Here is a 15,015-nt window from a genome sequence, read left to right on the forward strand (position 1 = left end):
TGTATGAGCGAGCAATAAACCGTGATAGCTGCAGTGGTCTGAATGGAAAAAAAGTGGCCGGTCCTTAAGGGGTAGAAAGCCCTAGGTCCTCAAGTGGTTAAACACAGATACAGATCACACACAGCTCTCTCACACACAGAGACTGCACACACACATAGCTCTCTCACACATCTCTCTCACGCACATACAGATCTCTCACACACATGCAGATCAGACACAGATCACACATACATGCAGATCACACATACACACCCGCAGATCACACACAGATATGCAGATTACACACAGACCTCTCTCTCTCTCTCACACACATAGATTGTACAGGGCCTCCTCCCTCCCAGAACATCCACCTGGAGTCACATAAGAGGTGCCTGCTGCATTGCTTCCCTAATGCCTCTTAATGCTCCCCTCCCTCCCCTTAAATGCTTCCCCCCCCCTTTGTTTAAAATACTCCCCACCCCACCCCGTTCCCCTCCCTTCCATGTAGAGAACAATGCAGGCAGCGGCTCTCACCGTCCATCTTACGAAAAGCAGCTCCGCTGAGCTCCTGGCAGCATTCTTTTAAATTGTAAGGGTCTTTGCTTGATGACCTTGAGGACCCTTAAAGACACAATTGAGAAGAATGTCACTGGGAGTTGAGCAAAGCCACTGTTTGCGAGATGGACACTGCCTGCATCGTTCTCTACATTATTGGACTCCAGGGGGACGTTCTGAGAGGGAGAAGGCTGTCTTACCCACATAAGGCGCCTGTAGGCACGTGCCTTATGGGAAATCCGGCCCTGGCGCAGATGCAGAACGCTCCAGCCAGGGGACGGGAGCACGTGCGCGGCCAAGCTGCGCATGTGCAGATGGCCTCGACTGAAGGCAAGTGACCTAATTACCTGGAGTTGTAGTGCCAGAACAGAGGGGCTGAAGAGGACTGTGAAGGAAGCCATGGTGCTCAAGTGTAAATTAGCAATTATGAAACCATCACTGGATGCTGCCTGGCCATAATGAAGCTTTTCAGTGATTCTGAAGCCATACATAAGAGGAAGGCCAGTTTCACACTGCGGCGTTGCACTGCACATCCCATAAAATAGGATTGTAACGCAACAGGGAGGACCAAGGACTCATTCACACTTATGTGCGGTGGTGTTAGTCATGACATATGCAACGTCATGCGATTATACTGTTCGATGCAATACAATGTGTCAGTGTGATAATCGCCTGAAGCCTGGGTTACACTGAACCAGTTGCAGGTAACACAATTCACAAATGATACTCAGCGCAGGTAAAGACATTTTCTAGGTTACCCTCTAGGTCAGTCACACAACCAAAGGTAGGATAGCGCAAGATGGACTAATGCAGCCTGAGACGGGCCAGAGCCACGGCCCAATATGAGACCGTGAGATTAACTGGTATAGTCTTGGCGCACATGTGGTTTGTTAAATAAAAGTCGGTCAGTGACGTCTGTGAGAAGGTACTGTACAGATTTTATTCATCTGTGAGATTCAGAGGTTTTATTTAACAAACCACATATGCGCCAAGACTATACCATTTAATCTCTCTACTCTCTCGGTCAGTTTACATGTATGAATTTTGCTATAAAATAGCCTAACTCTAGTGCCCAATTTAAGCGTTTGGCGCACCATAGCTACAAATGTACATTGCGGACTATTGCAGCGCCAAATTTGCCAATTGTTGCCCATATTACCTGTCTTGAACAGTAGTACTGATAAAGTAACCGCCAGGTGGTTCTATTAGCATCTATGGCAATTGTGAGAAGTTGCAGAGGAGAGCTGTGTCCCTGTGCCACTATCACATCGTCTTGCATCATTTTGCTCAGGTGTCCAAAATCTTTTTTTTTTTTTCCCCTTCTTGTTTTCTAAGAGTCTTATTGGTTTCATTCTGGCTGCTTTATGTTGCTGAAAGTTCCATAGTTATTTAGGTTGAAAAAAACGACAATCCTCTATCAAGTTCAACCAGCTTTTTTCTCCCTAATCAGCAAACAACGGCTGTTTTTCCTACGACCGCTGAAAAAGTTTGGAATGTCGCAAGACATTATGACCTGCTTCTACACTGCTGCCATTGAGTCAATAATTTGCTCTTCTATCATCGTGTGGTATGCAGGGGCCTCTGCGAGCGACAGGTACAGGCTACAAAGAGTCATAAAGTCTGCCGAAAAGATCATCGGTACTCCCCTCCCACCGCTCAACCTTCTCTACTCGTCCAGACTACGCTCAAGGGCCGCTAGGATAGCAAGTGACCCCACCCACCCTGGCAACCGCTATTTCAGTCTCCTCCCCTTAGGCCGCCGTTACAGGTCCTTACCCACCAGGACCACTAGACACAGAAACACCTTCTTTCCACAAGCCATTGACCTCCTCAACGGTCCCCCCCCCCCCCCCCCCAGCGCACTCCCTAGCTCCAGCGCTGACACCCGGGCAGTAGCCCGCCCATGGTACATCACCTTAACTATCCTAGAGCTATTCAACTACACTACTACCCTCCTGTACTAATACTGTATATTTGTATATCTGTTTATGGTAAATGTATATCTGTATTACTTGTCCAGTGTACGACTCGAGCCTGCCTGTGCCAAAAATAATTCCAGGTGCAACCCCTGTACTTGGCCATTAAACTTGATTCTGATTTTCCTTCTTTTTTTCATTTTTCACTTGCATTGCCATCTAACATTTATTGTCACTAGAAATGAATAAACTCCTTTACTTCTTGTTAAACGGGCTGCTCAGATTGGGAACAATCTAATTGGCCGGTTTTGTTATGTGCTTGGGAAAGCTGCCTAAGCACCCATTAACTGAAATTAAATGATCAGATGGAACGCAGGCTTCCAGCTCTCAAAGGAGAACTTTACTGGATGCAACTTAAAGCATAAAATTGCTTATTTTTTCCAGTCATTTTTTAATAAAGTATTTAGTCAGTCTTCGCCCGTTGTAAAATCTTTCCACACCCCGATTTACATTCTGAAATTTATCACAGGTGGGATCATCCTTATTTCTGGCAAGTCACTTCAATTATTTTTTTTTTATTTGTTGTGAAGTAAGCAGAAACAAAAACTGGTCTCCCAGAGTCCTCTGGGGTAGAATTATGTGACATCATAGCCTAGGCTAAGCATCACTGGAAGGGTGGGGTTACATCCCAATGTACAGCAACATAAAGATACAGGAAGTGTTTCTCTCTGCAACAATAGGATGAACCCACAGCCTCCCAGCACTCACCCTGTGACCCGTCGGAGGCCTCGACAGAAGCGCCCTGAGAGTCACAAGCTTCAGCTGAACAAGGCACGCTTGAATCTCATCCATATCTCCAGCAAGAAAAACGCAATTCACAATACAAACCAGAGCTCTGGGCAAAGTATGTCACCAGCACTCGGAGTACAGGAAGTACAAAGGTATTTCCGCTTCCTGCAGACACATAACCAAGCCCTTTCCCTTTAAAAACGCCCACTTCCTGTAAAAGCCAGCAAAAGCCAAGAAAACGCAACGCTAGCAAACGCTACTACATGAAAGCTAATAAAAGCCTGTAAACGCTTAGCAGTTAAACGCTAGCGTTCTTGAAAAAAAAAACGCGGGCGTTTGAACGCGGCGTTTAAAAACGCTCCACAGACGTCCGTCTGAACCAGCCCTAATGCTGAAACAAGTCTAATTACTGTTAAAATGGGTAACCAGAATAATGTATTATATCCTACTATACTGTATGTTGTTCTGGTGCCTCTTTAAATTAGTATCAATGTTTTCACTTTTAAGAATATGTAAGTAGTGGGGAGGGCTGAATAGACTCCAAAACTATTTGTTGCAGCACACTTGCAAAGTTGGGGGCCACCCACATCTTTTACTTGTGTTTCAGGGTTTGTCCAGGTTCCTGCAATAAGCACCAGCCGGTCACACCTTTCCTGAGTGACATCACTTCGTACTCTCACCATCCCTAGCTGCATATGCTCACCCACAGATAGGCAAACTTGGCTCTCCAGGAACTACAAGTCCTACAATGCATTGCAGGAGTCTGACAGCCACATTCATGATTCATAAAGGCAAATGCATTGTAGGACTTGTAGTTCCTTAATAGCTGGAGAGCCAAGTTTGCCTATCACTGCTAACCTAACCTAAATTTACCTTTAATAGAGCCTGTGACCTTCTCACTAACCTCCACCAAACTTGCTAAACCTAAAATATTTCAAAACATACCTACTGACAAAAATAATTGTTGACAAAAGCATCCCAATTAATTGACTTTGCAACTTTCCCCAGCCTCTAACAAAATGTCCACGGTATGCCCAATATACTTATTGATCCATTATATATCCTTGTATGTCAGGGACACATACTGAAGTGCTGCTTTACAATTATTTTCTGATGTAAGCAGGTAATGCTGTATCCTGGTGTGTGTATGCTGTATCTTCACCCTTAATGTATTTTATTTCACGTTGTCCTGTCTTTCCAGCATTCTTGCTTTTGACGTATCTTCTATGTATATGTTATCCTAACCATAAAGTGTCACAATTCACACCTCTGCAACACTTTGCTCTGTCACTGCTTTCTCCTATGTCAGCACATGATTTATTTGGTTCAATGCAGTTTGTCAAAAATAATCCACATATTTCTGTCCATTTCTTTCCCCTCATATGTACTGTACTGCTTATCCACATTCCCACCCTCAAGGCCATTTGAGGCGTTAGAATGCTTCACCATGTATTATTACCAAGCTGGAAGCTCAGTACTGTCTTTTCTATTCTCTCAAAACATTTCTACCTAATTCCGTATATCCCATATTATGTGGGCATAAGAACTTTCCTCACATGCTAAATGGCCAATTTATAAAACCTGGGGGCGTCCAGATAACCCATTACCCATGTACTGATATTTGTAAAGCTGGTAGGTGAGTGTTGCACAGAATGAATGGTAACAGGTTCCAGTGTATCAGGTGTACTGTATCTGATAATATTTGCTGTTGGCAATTATATCAGTCAACTTCAGATTGGTACAGATATGCATTCAAAAGACATCAGAGCAGTATTATAGTGGTTTATATTCATTTTTAGTGTTTAATATTTTAGAGAAAAAATGTTTTTGATAATACCACTTTAACCAAATCAGTATTGGAGTAATAATGAGTCTGGTCCTTGTTTCCTCTCTTGTGGCACCTAAAACGGAATCTTCCACTTTCTCAGCCACAAATTAGCTACCGAAGGGCCTGTTTCTAAACCAAGACCCAGCCGTGGTCAGTCTGAAACCCTGGAGATTTAACATTAAAGGACAACTGTAGGGAGAAGAATATGGAGGCTGCCATTTTCCTTTTAAATACCAGTTGCCTGGCAGCCCTGCTGATCTATTTGGCTGCAGTAGTGTCTGAATAACACCAGAAACAAGCATGCAGCTAATCTTGACAGATCTGACAATATCAGAAACACCTGATTTTCATATGCTTGTTCAGGGTCTATGGCTAAAAGTATTGGAGGCAGAGGATCAGTAAGGCTACCAGGCAACTGTTATCGCTTTAAAGAGAATCTGTATTGTCAAAATTGCACAAAAGTAAACATACCAGTGCGTTAGGGGACATCTCCTATTACCCTCTGTCACAATTTCACCGCTCCTCGCCGCATTAAAAGTGGTTAAAAACAGTTTTAAAAAGTTTGTTTATAAACAAACAAAATGGCCACCAAAACAGGAAGTAGGTTGATGTACAGTATGTCCACACATAGAAAATACATCCATACACAAGCAGGCTGTATACACCCTTCCTTTTGAATCTCAAGAGATCATTTGTGTGTTTCTTTCCCCCTGCATCTCTCATGCACTGAAGTGTCAGGCTGTTTCTTCCTGCAGAGTGCAGACAGCTCTGCCTGTATGTAATTCCTCAGTATGTGAAAGCCCAGCCAGCTCAGAGGAGGATTTATCCAGCTTGTAAAAGATAAGAGAGAAGCTGCCCTATTCTAAATAACACACAGGCAGTGTGCAGAGAAGGGCCTGGAGGGGGGAGATACATCACAGAACCACAACACTGAAGAACTTGGCAGCCTTCCAGACACAGGCTGACAAGTCTGACAAGAGAGAGATAAGTTGATTTATTACAGAGATGATGATAGTAGAACGTGCTGCAGTAAGCCAGAACACATTAGAATAGCTTTTGGAACTTGTAGGATGATAAAAAACAGGATGCAATTTTTGTTACGGAGTCTCTTTAAAGGAAATAAATATGGCAGCCTCCATACCCGCTTCAGTTGTACTTTAAAGTCCTCAAAGCAAGACTGTTCAGAAGCTGTGGTTAATACTGTTGGTGGGTAAGGAATCCTAAGTAAACAAAAGCTTATCACAGAACCTGGCACAGTTTCATTACCTTTATAAAAGTCTTCAACTTTGATCTAGCTCAACTACGTCCTCTGCAAATCGTAGGCCCATACACACTAGATTAGAAGTTGGCTGAGGCAAGCAACTGTCTCCTGAACGTTTGAACCCTTGGAATCTTCTTCGCTGTAATCCACTACAATGAAAATATGATTTGTAGAAAGCCTTACCTCAGATAGGAGTTTTTTTTAGAATTGTATGCAGTTTGGAATTGGGGCCCATTGACTCCTATTTGCTACTTACCAAAGGGAGGGGGTGTACTTTGATCTAATCACTAGTCTTGGGGGTATTAAAGTCATGGCTAACATTTTTTTTTTTATTCAAACCCCAACACTGTTTTTTCTCCACTCATTTGCCCTGCTGGTGGAGTGTGGAATCCCTCAAAGTGATCCCTCATCATTGGTCTTGTAAAGCAGAATGTGCACATAATTCTGTCCCTCTACCTAGTGCCACCAATGTTCCCCATTATGGCCCCTTACGCATCAATATGTGGTCATGTATTAAAGAGGAACTCCAGTGAAAATAATGTAATAAATGCTTTATTTTTACAATAATTTTGTATGAATAATTTACTCTGTGTTTGCCCATTGTAAAATCTTTCCTCTCCCTGACTTACATTCTGACATTTATCACATGGTGACATTTTTACTGCTGGCAGGTGCTGTCAGTGGAAGGAGACGCTGCTTGCTTCCTTGGCAGTTGGAAACCGTTTAAAACATTTATGTCCCACAATGTAACGAGGCTCACAGAAAGGAAACTGCCACGACCATAGTCCTCACAGTTTCCTGTGGGAAGAGTTTCACCACAATATCAGCCATTCAGAGTCCCCTGCTGATACAAGAAAAAGATTTCTCATGGGAAAGGGGGTATCAGCTACTGATTGGGATGAAGTTCAATTCTTGGTCACGGATTCTCTTTAAGTGCTGTGGCTACTTTTGATATTATGAGATTGCTGTTATGCTAGTTGCATTGCAAATCCTAAAAAGACAATTGCAATGGTGTTGAAATGTCACATTGCATGTCACAAGTGAGATGTGATACAGAAGTATGCTTCACTGCAATTGCAATCGTACATGTTTGTCTGGTAAACGTGTGGGCAGGTTGTACGTCTTTGCAAAGGAAGCCACTGCGCCAAAAATGTGCAGATGTCAAAACTATTGCAATGCGCTTATATTGTTTGTTGTACTGCAACAGATTCTGTGTGAAAGTACTCTTAGGCTAGGTTCACAAAGGGCATGGTTTCCCCAGTAAGAGCAGGAAAGTGGCAACATATGTTATCCACATGCTGCGTTGCATAAAGTCAATGAAAAGTATGCTTCACCGTTAACGCTGACTTTTTGCAGTAACGCACTGCATGCAGTGTATTAAGATGCTACACGCGGTTATACTGTGAACGTCAAACAGATGGTGCGGTGCAGTGCGTCAAGTCTCATTACAATGTGGCCGTTATGCCCACCGTGAGCATAGCCTTGATGGCACATGCAGCTCCAGCATCCCTACAGCTCTTCTCCACCCCACTCAAGCCTTAAGAAAGAAGCTACAGGGAGCTGATGCTGCAGTAATGTACCAGGCATGCCTGTATTCTGGATTACTGTGCATAAGAGGGGAGGCGCTAGTGTCAGGAGAGGGGTGAAGAGGCAAGATGCAGCCAGAGGCCTGCAGGGGTGACCTGAGTTTAAACCAAGATTTTGCTTCTAGTTGTACCTGGGAGGAAGACATATTAAAAATTTAGTGTCTTGTATGTGTAGGAAATGATTCTCCAGAATTGGCACATTTTTCTAGTAAGCTTCTCTGGCTCCAAAGAACCTGTCCAACATTTGCAAATAAATCTGACATACAAAAGAGCTTTCTGCCTAGATCACCATTTCTTTTGATTAGGATATGCACATAATTACTATGTTCTAGCTTTGGTTCAGGTGTCTGATAATTATCAGTTCATATATAAAATGAAAAATAACTGCCCATACATTTTATTTTGAGACTTTTTTTAATCAGTTCAGCACCGAAAATCTCATGCATCCGAGCAACGTTCACCTCCCATTCATTCGCCTATAACTTTATTGCTACTTATCACAATGAATTATCTTTTTTTTCCACCACTAATTAGGCTTTCTTTGGGTAGTACATTTTGCTAAGAATTATTTTTTTCTAAATCCATTTTAACCACTTGCCGACCGCACGCTTATACCGTGCGTCGGCAAAGTGGCAGCTGCAGGACCAGCGACGCAGTACTGCGTTGCCAGCTGCAGGCTGATTAATTAGGAAGCAGCCGCTCGCGCGAGCGGCTGCTTCCTGTCAAATCACGGCGGGGGGCTCCGTGAATAGCCAGCGGGCCGCCGATGGCGGCTCGCAGGCTAAATGTAAACACAAGCGGAAATAATCCGCTTTGTTTACATTGTACGGCGCTGCTGCGCAGCAGCGCCGTAAGGCAGATCGGCGATCCCCGGCCAATCAGCGGCCGGGGATCGCCGCCATGTGACAGGGGACGTCCCGTCACTGGCTGCACAGGACGGATAGCGTCCTGTGCAGCCTCGATCGCCGGGGGGGGGGGGGGCAGGTAGGAGAGGGAGGGGGAGGATTTCGCCGCGGAGGGGGGCTTTGAGGTGCCCCCCCCGCAACACCCAGGCAGGCAGGAGAGATCAGACCCCCCCCTGCACATCATCCCCATAGGGGGGAAAAAAGGGGGGCAATCTGATCTCTCTGCCTGCACGCTGATCTGTGCTGGGGGCTGCACAGCCCACCCAGCACAGATCACTCAAAACAGCGCTGGGCCTTAAGGGGGGGTAAAGGGTAGGTCATCAAGTGGTTAACAGGGAGATTAAGAAAGAAATGAAAAAAAATTCATTATTTCTCCGTTTTTGGCCATTATAGTTTGAAATTAATATACACTACCGTAATTAAAACCCATGTATTTTATTTGCCCATCTGTCCCAGTTATTACACCGTTTAAATGATGTCCCTATCACAATTTATGGTGCCAATATTTCATTTAGAAATAAAGGTGCATTTTTTCAATTTACGTCCATCACTATTTATAAACTTATAATTTTAAATATTATAATAACATATTCTCTTGACGTGCATATTTAAAAAGTTTAGACCCTTGGGTAACTGTTTTTTTTTTTTTTTTTTAATAAAAAATGAATGTGGGTAATTTTTGGTGTGGGAGGGAAACTGCTTATTTTAAATGTAAAATATTATAATTGTTTAATTTAAAATGTATGTTGGTGCAGTTTACTATTTGGCCAGAAGATGGCCACAGTGAAAAAAGTCCTGGATGCGAACGATCTCGCATCCAGGAACTTAAAGAGTCTGAAGCCATAATAAAAATGGCTTTTTTGCTTCTATATATAGCAGGGGCATGTGTGCCCCTGCTAAAACGATGATATCCCACGGCTGAACGAGGATCCTTTCCCCTCCAAATCACCCCCTGCAAAATCACGACTAACTTGGTCGTAGATTTTGCTACCCCTGTGCGCTTCCGTGTGAGGCAAGGGTATAAGCTGCAGCCCTGCCTCACACGTGTCTATCAGCGGCTGATCTCCACCTCTCCCCCGCCCCTCTCAGTGAAGGAAGACTGAAAGGGGCGGGGGAGAGGCGGAGATCCGCCGCTGATAGACGCGCATGAGACAGAGCTGCAGCTCATAGCCCCGCCTCACACGGAAGCGCTCCCCGGGCAGCACAGGGGGGGATTTGGAAAGGACCCTCTTTTAGCTGCGGGATAGCGGCGTTTTAGCAGGGGCAAAAAGCCATTTTAATTATGGCTTCAGACTCTTTAAAAGCAGGGGAGATGTTTCCTGGGGGCAGAAATACCGCGCTCTCTGGATAGAAAGCGTCAGTATTTCTGCGGGGAAGTTAGATCGGTGAATGGGAATTATATTCCCATTCACTGATCAGGGGGCTGGCGGCGGGAGCGCGCCCACCAGGCGGCAGGAGCAGCAGTGCCTATCTGGACGAGGAAGCTCGTCCAGATAGGCCGAACTGGTTAAGCTGTTCCTATTAGAGGGGGTATACAGTGGTTTGGTTCTTGTCCTCTAAACCTAGGTGCGTGTTAAGGTCAGAAGTGTCTTATAGCAGGGGTCCCCAACCTTTTTGAGCCCGAGGCCCACTATCCCGACCAAAATTTTCTCCGGGGCCCCCCTGGGGGTGGGGGGGGGGAGTGGGCGTGGCTAGTGTCGGCGGCAGCAGCCCCCCCCCTTTTTTCCCAGATTCCACAGTATAGCAAGTACAGTTACCACAGTATAGCAAGTACAGTTACCACAGTATAGCAAGTACAGTTACCACACTATAGCAAGTACAGTTAGCCTAGTATAGCAAGTATAATTAGCCCAGTATAGCAAGTATAATTAGCCCAGTATAGCAAGTACAGTTACCACAGTATAGCCAGTATAGTTACCCCAGTATAGCAAGTATAGTTACCCCAGTATAGCAAGTATAGTTACCCCAGTATAGCAAGTACAGTTACCACAGTATAGCAAGTACAGTTAGCCCAGTATAGCAAGTAAAGTTACCACACTATAGCAAGTACAGTTAGCCTAGTATAGCAAGTATAGCTACCCCAGTATAGCCAGTAGTTACCCCAGTATAGCAAGTACAGTTAGCCTAGTATAGCAAGTATAGTTACCCCAGTATAGCAAGTACAGTTAGCCTAGTATAGCAAGTATAGTTACCCCAGTATAGCAAGTACAGTTACCACAGTATAGCAAGTAAAGTTACCACACTATAGCAAGTACAGTTAGCCTAGTATAGCAAGTATAGCTACCCCAGTATAGCCAGTAGTTACCCCAGTATAGCAAGTACAGTTAGCCTAGTATAGCAAGTATAGTTACCCCAGTATAGCAAGTACAGTTAGCCTAGTATAGCAAGTATAGCTACCCCAGTATGGCCAGTACTTACCCCAGTATAGCAAGTACAGTTAGCCTATTATAGAAAGTATAGCTACCCCAGTATAGCAAGTACAGTTACCACAGTATAGCAAGTAAAGTTACCACACTATAGCAAGTACAGTTAGCCTATTATAGAAAGTATAGCTACCCCAGTATAGCAAGTACAGTTACCACAGTATAGCAAGTACAGTTAGCCTAGTATAGCAAGTATAGTTACCCCAGTATAGCAAGTACAGTTACCACACTATAGCAAGTACAGTTAGCCTAGTATAGCAAGTACAGTTAGCCTAGTATAGCAAGTATAGTTACCCCAGTATAGCTAGTACAGTTACCACAGTATAGCAAGTACAGTCAGCCCAGTATAGCAAGTACAGTTAGCCCAGTATAGCAAGTATAGTTAGCCCAGTATAGCCAGTAGTTACCCCAGTATATGTGTGTGATCCTTACTAAGTAAGTAAGGCTTACTTGATGTCAGGCTCGTGCAGGCTCTGAGTGGGCTCTCAGCGGCAGGCTCACAGCGGCAGGCTCTGTCTGACCTCCTCTCTCTAATGGCGCCTAGACGCTGCACTCGTGATGAAATACATGCAGCCATTCATTGATTGGCCTTGGGGCGGGACGGGAGGCTGAAGGGGGAATGATGATTGGGGCACTGATGGAGGAGGCGGGACTGGCACCTCCGATATGCTGCTATTGGCCGCCGCTTCAGAAGGGGGTGATTGGCCACATGGAGGCATGACAGGCCTCCGAGAGGAATCCCCACTGATGCAGGAGGCGGGACTGGCGCCTCCGATAATAGCGTCGTCGCCGCCAGGGGGTGATTGGCCACACATAGTGAGGGGGCGGGACTTGAAACGCATTACGCGTACGCCCACTGCTTCGGTCGCACAGAGTGAGGGGGGCGGGCCTGGAGACTGGAGACGTATGATGCGCCCGCCCACCTGCCGCGGCTGCCCTTAGAATTAGAAGTGAAATGTTAATCTGCGTGAAAGTGAGTCTGAAGCCGCGGCCCACCATGAAATGTCCTGCGGACCACTAGTGGGCCGCGGCCCACAGGTTGGGGACCCCTGTCTTATAGGCTGAAAAATATGGTAGTTTTGTTTTTGTTTTCTAATGAATTAAAACATATTTAGATAAACACCATATACAGTGATTTGCAAAAGTATTCAGCCCCCTTGAAGTTTTCCACATTTTGTCATATTACTGCCACAAACACGGATCAATTTTATTGGAATTCCACGTGAAAGACCAATACAAAGTGGTGTACATGTGAGAAGTAGAACAAAATCATATGATTACAAACATTTAAAAAAAACAACAAAAAAAACACGCAAAGTGGGGTGTGCGTAATTATTCAGCCCTCTTTGGTCTGAGTGCAGTCAGTTGCCCATAGACATTGATACGCGTTTTCGGTCGCGTTTTGCAACAGTATTTTTTTGCTCAGCGGTTGTGCAGCGTTTTGCGTTTTTATCCTGATTGGTCCTGTGAATTATTTTTAATTTTGTTACAGTGTGCTGAACCGCAAAACGCTAGCAAAACCGCTCAGTTTAGGTTTTGCTGAGCGTTTCAATACTTTCCATTGAAGCGCTAACGCTCCCAAAATGCTGCAGGTCCTGCGTTTGCGTTTCTGGGAAACGCAAACGCTCCTGTGGAAGTTGCCCCATCCATTAACATCAGCTGAGCGTTTTGGCAAAACGCTAGCATATCGCAGCGCTGCCAAAATGCTCAAAAAACTCTTGTGGGTTCCAGCCCTTAGAATGGCCCAAAGTCCAGATCTAAATCCAATCAAGAATCTGTGGCAAGATCTGTAAACTGCTGTTCACAAACACTGTCCATCTAATCTGACTGAGCTGGAGCTGTTTTGCAAAGAATAATGGGCAAGGATTTCAGTCTCTAGATGTGCAAAGCTGGTAGAGACATACCCTAAAAGACTGGCAGCTGTAATTGCAGCAAAAGGTGGTTCTACAAAGTATTGACTCAGGGGGCCGAATAATTACACACACCCCACTTTGCAGTTTTGTTTTTTTGTTTTTTTTTAAATGTTTGGAATCATGTATAATTTTCGTTCCACTTCTCACATGTACAGCACTTTGTATTGGTCTTTCATGTGAAATTCCAATAAAATTGATTCATTTTTTTGGCAGTAATATGACAAAATGTGGAAAACTTCAAGGGGGCTGAATACTTTTGCAAACCACTGTATATGGTGTTTACCTAAATGTTTTCATTCATTAGAAAAACAAAAACTAAACTACCATATTTTTCAGCCTATAAGACACTCCTGACCATAACACGCACCTAGGTTTAGAGGACAAGAGCCAAGGGGGGGGGGGGGGGGGGGGGGATATATACTAAACCTGTCACATCCATGGTGAAGGGGCATCTTGTGGATTATGCCCCCTTTGTACCTCATGTGTCCTCCTCTGCATGGGCACAATACAGAGAGTTCCTGACCTTGTGTTGAAGGTTCGTACTGGCAGATGTTCACAAGTCAGGAACTCCCTGCATTTGGACTGTGACACTGACTTTCTCTATCCCCCCCCCCCCCCCCCCCCCCCCCCAAAAAAAAATACAGTATTCAGCTTTTGTTTGTCCCATTATGAAGTGTAAAGGTGCCAATACATGACTCAATATTGTGGCCCGTTCAACCTTAAAACAATCGAATCTGTGCAACAACATGCCTAATCAATCTTTTGATCTATTTCCAGCCAAATTAGGTCAAAAAGACGTTCAGTATTGCAATAACCCCAGGGGGGACTAGTACCCACTCAACTGTAAAAGTGTCATTTCCCTCAACCCTCCCCATGCTCAGTGTAAAGTCTCACCTGTCTGCCATCATGACTCCTGGCCTCCTATGGTGTTCATCACATTGAGTGCCTGTTTCACATGACACGGGTGCATGTAGCAATGTCACTGAGTCATGTGGTACAGGTGCTTGTGGTGATGCTAAACACCGGAAGAGGTCAAGAGTTGGGCCAAGGGAACTTTTAAGTTGAACAGGGCTGGGGCACTTTTACACTTTGGTGGGCTGCAACACAGCAGCAGAGCAATTTCATTGTGAAACCTATTGCAAATCACTAAGCAGTTTGTGGGCAGGCAATAAATCCCTCTCTGATCCGAGAGTGATCTATCTAAAGGTTGATCTGCTACCTTATTGAACAATGTATGGGTACCTTACGATGGGTTTGCATTTCCAACTAGCAAAGTGACATTGCCACAGACCTAGGGCTCATAAGTAAAGTGAACGGATTCTTATTGGGAGTGTCCTGTATCTTCAGTTTCATGTGAGCTGAGTTTTCAAAATATTTTCTGTGTAAAACCAATGACTAGGCTCTAGTATTCTCTACCTACCTTATCTTTACTACACTACAGCAGAACAAGGCTAATACTAAACTTTAGTGCACATGCTAGATACTCGCTCAGAGAGATAATTTTGGCCTGTGTTGGCTGAGAACCTAGCATGCCTACTAGGGATGACCAAAGAGACCCCAAATCTTCCGAAATTATGCACATTTTTATGGAAATATATGCAGTTTGAAAGTGGACCAATCAATTTAAACCTAGGTTTAAATTGATTAGTCCATTTTCTAGCTGCATATATTTGCATCAACTCAGAAGAATTTACATATCTGATCATCCCTAATGCCTACTAGGTTTAATACCTTCTGAATCACAGATCAGATGTTCAGAACCCCCTAGCTGCAAACTTACTTCATCTGTGTGACTCATTATGCTGAAACACATATTAGCATCAAAGTCAGAAAACGGGAGTTATAAGTTGAAGGTTTTTT

Source organism: Hyperolius riggenbachi, chromosome 4, assembly GCF_040937935.1.
Source record: "Hyperolius riggenbachi isolate aHypRig1 chromosome 4, aHypRig1.pri, whole genome shotgun sequence".
NCBI classification, from domain to species: domain Eukaryota; kingdom Metazoa; phylum Chordata; class Amphibia; order Anura; family Hyperoliidae; genus Hyperolius; species Hyperolius riggenbachi.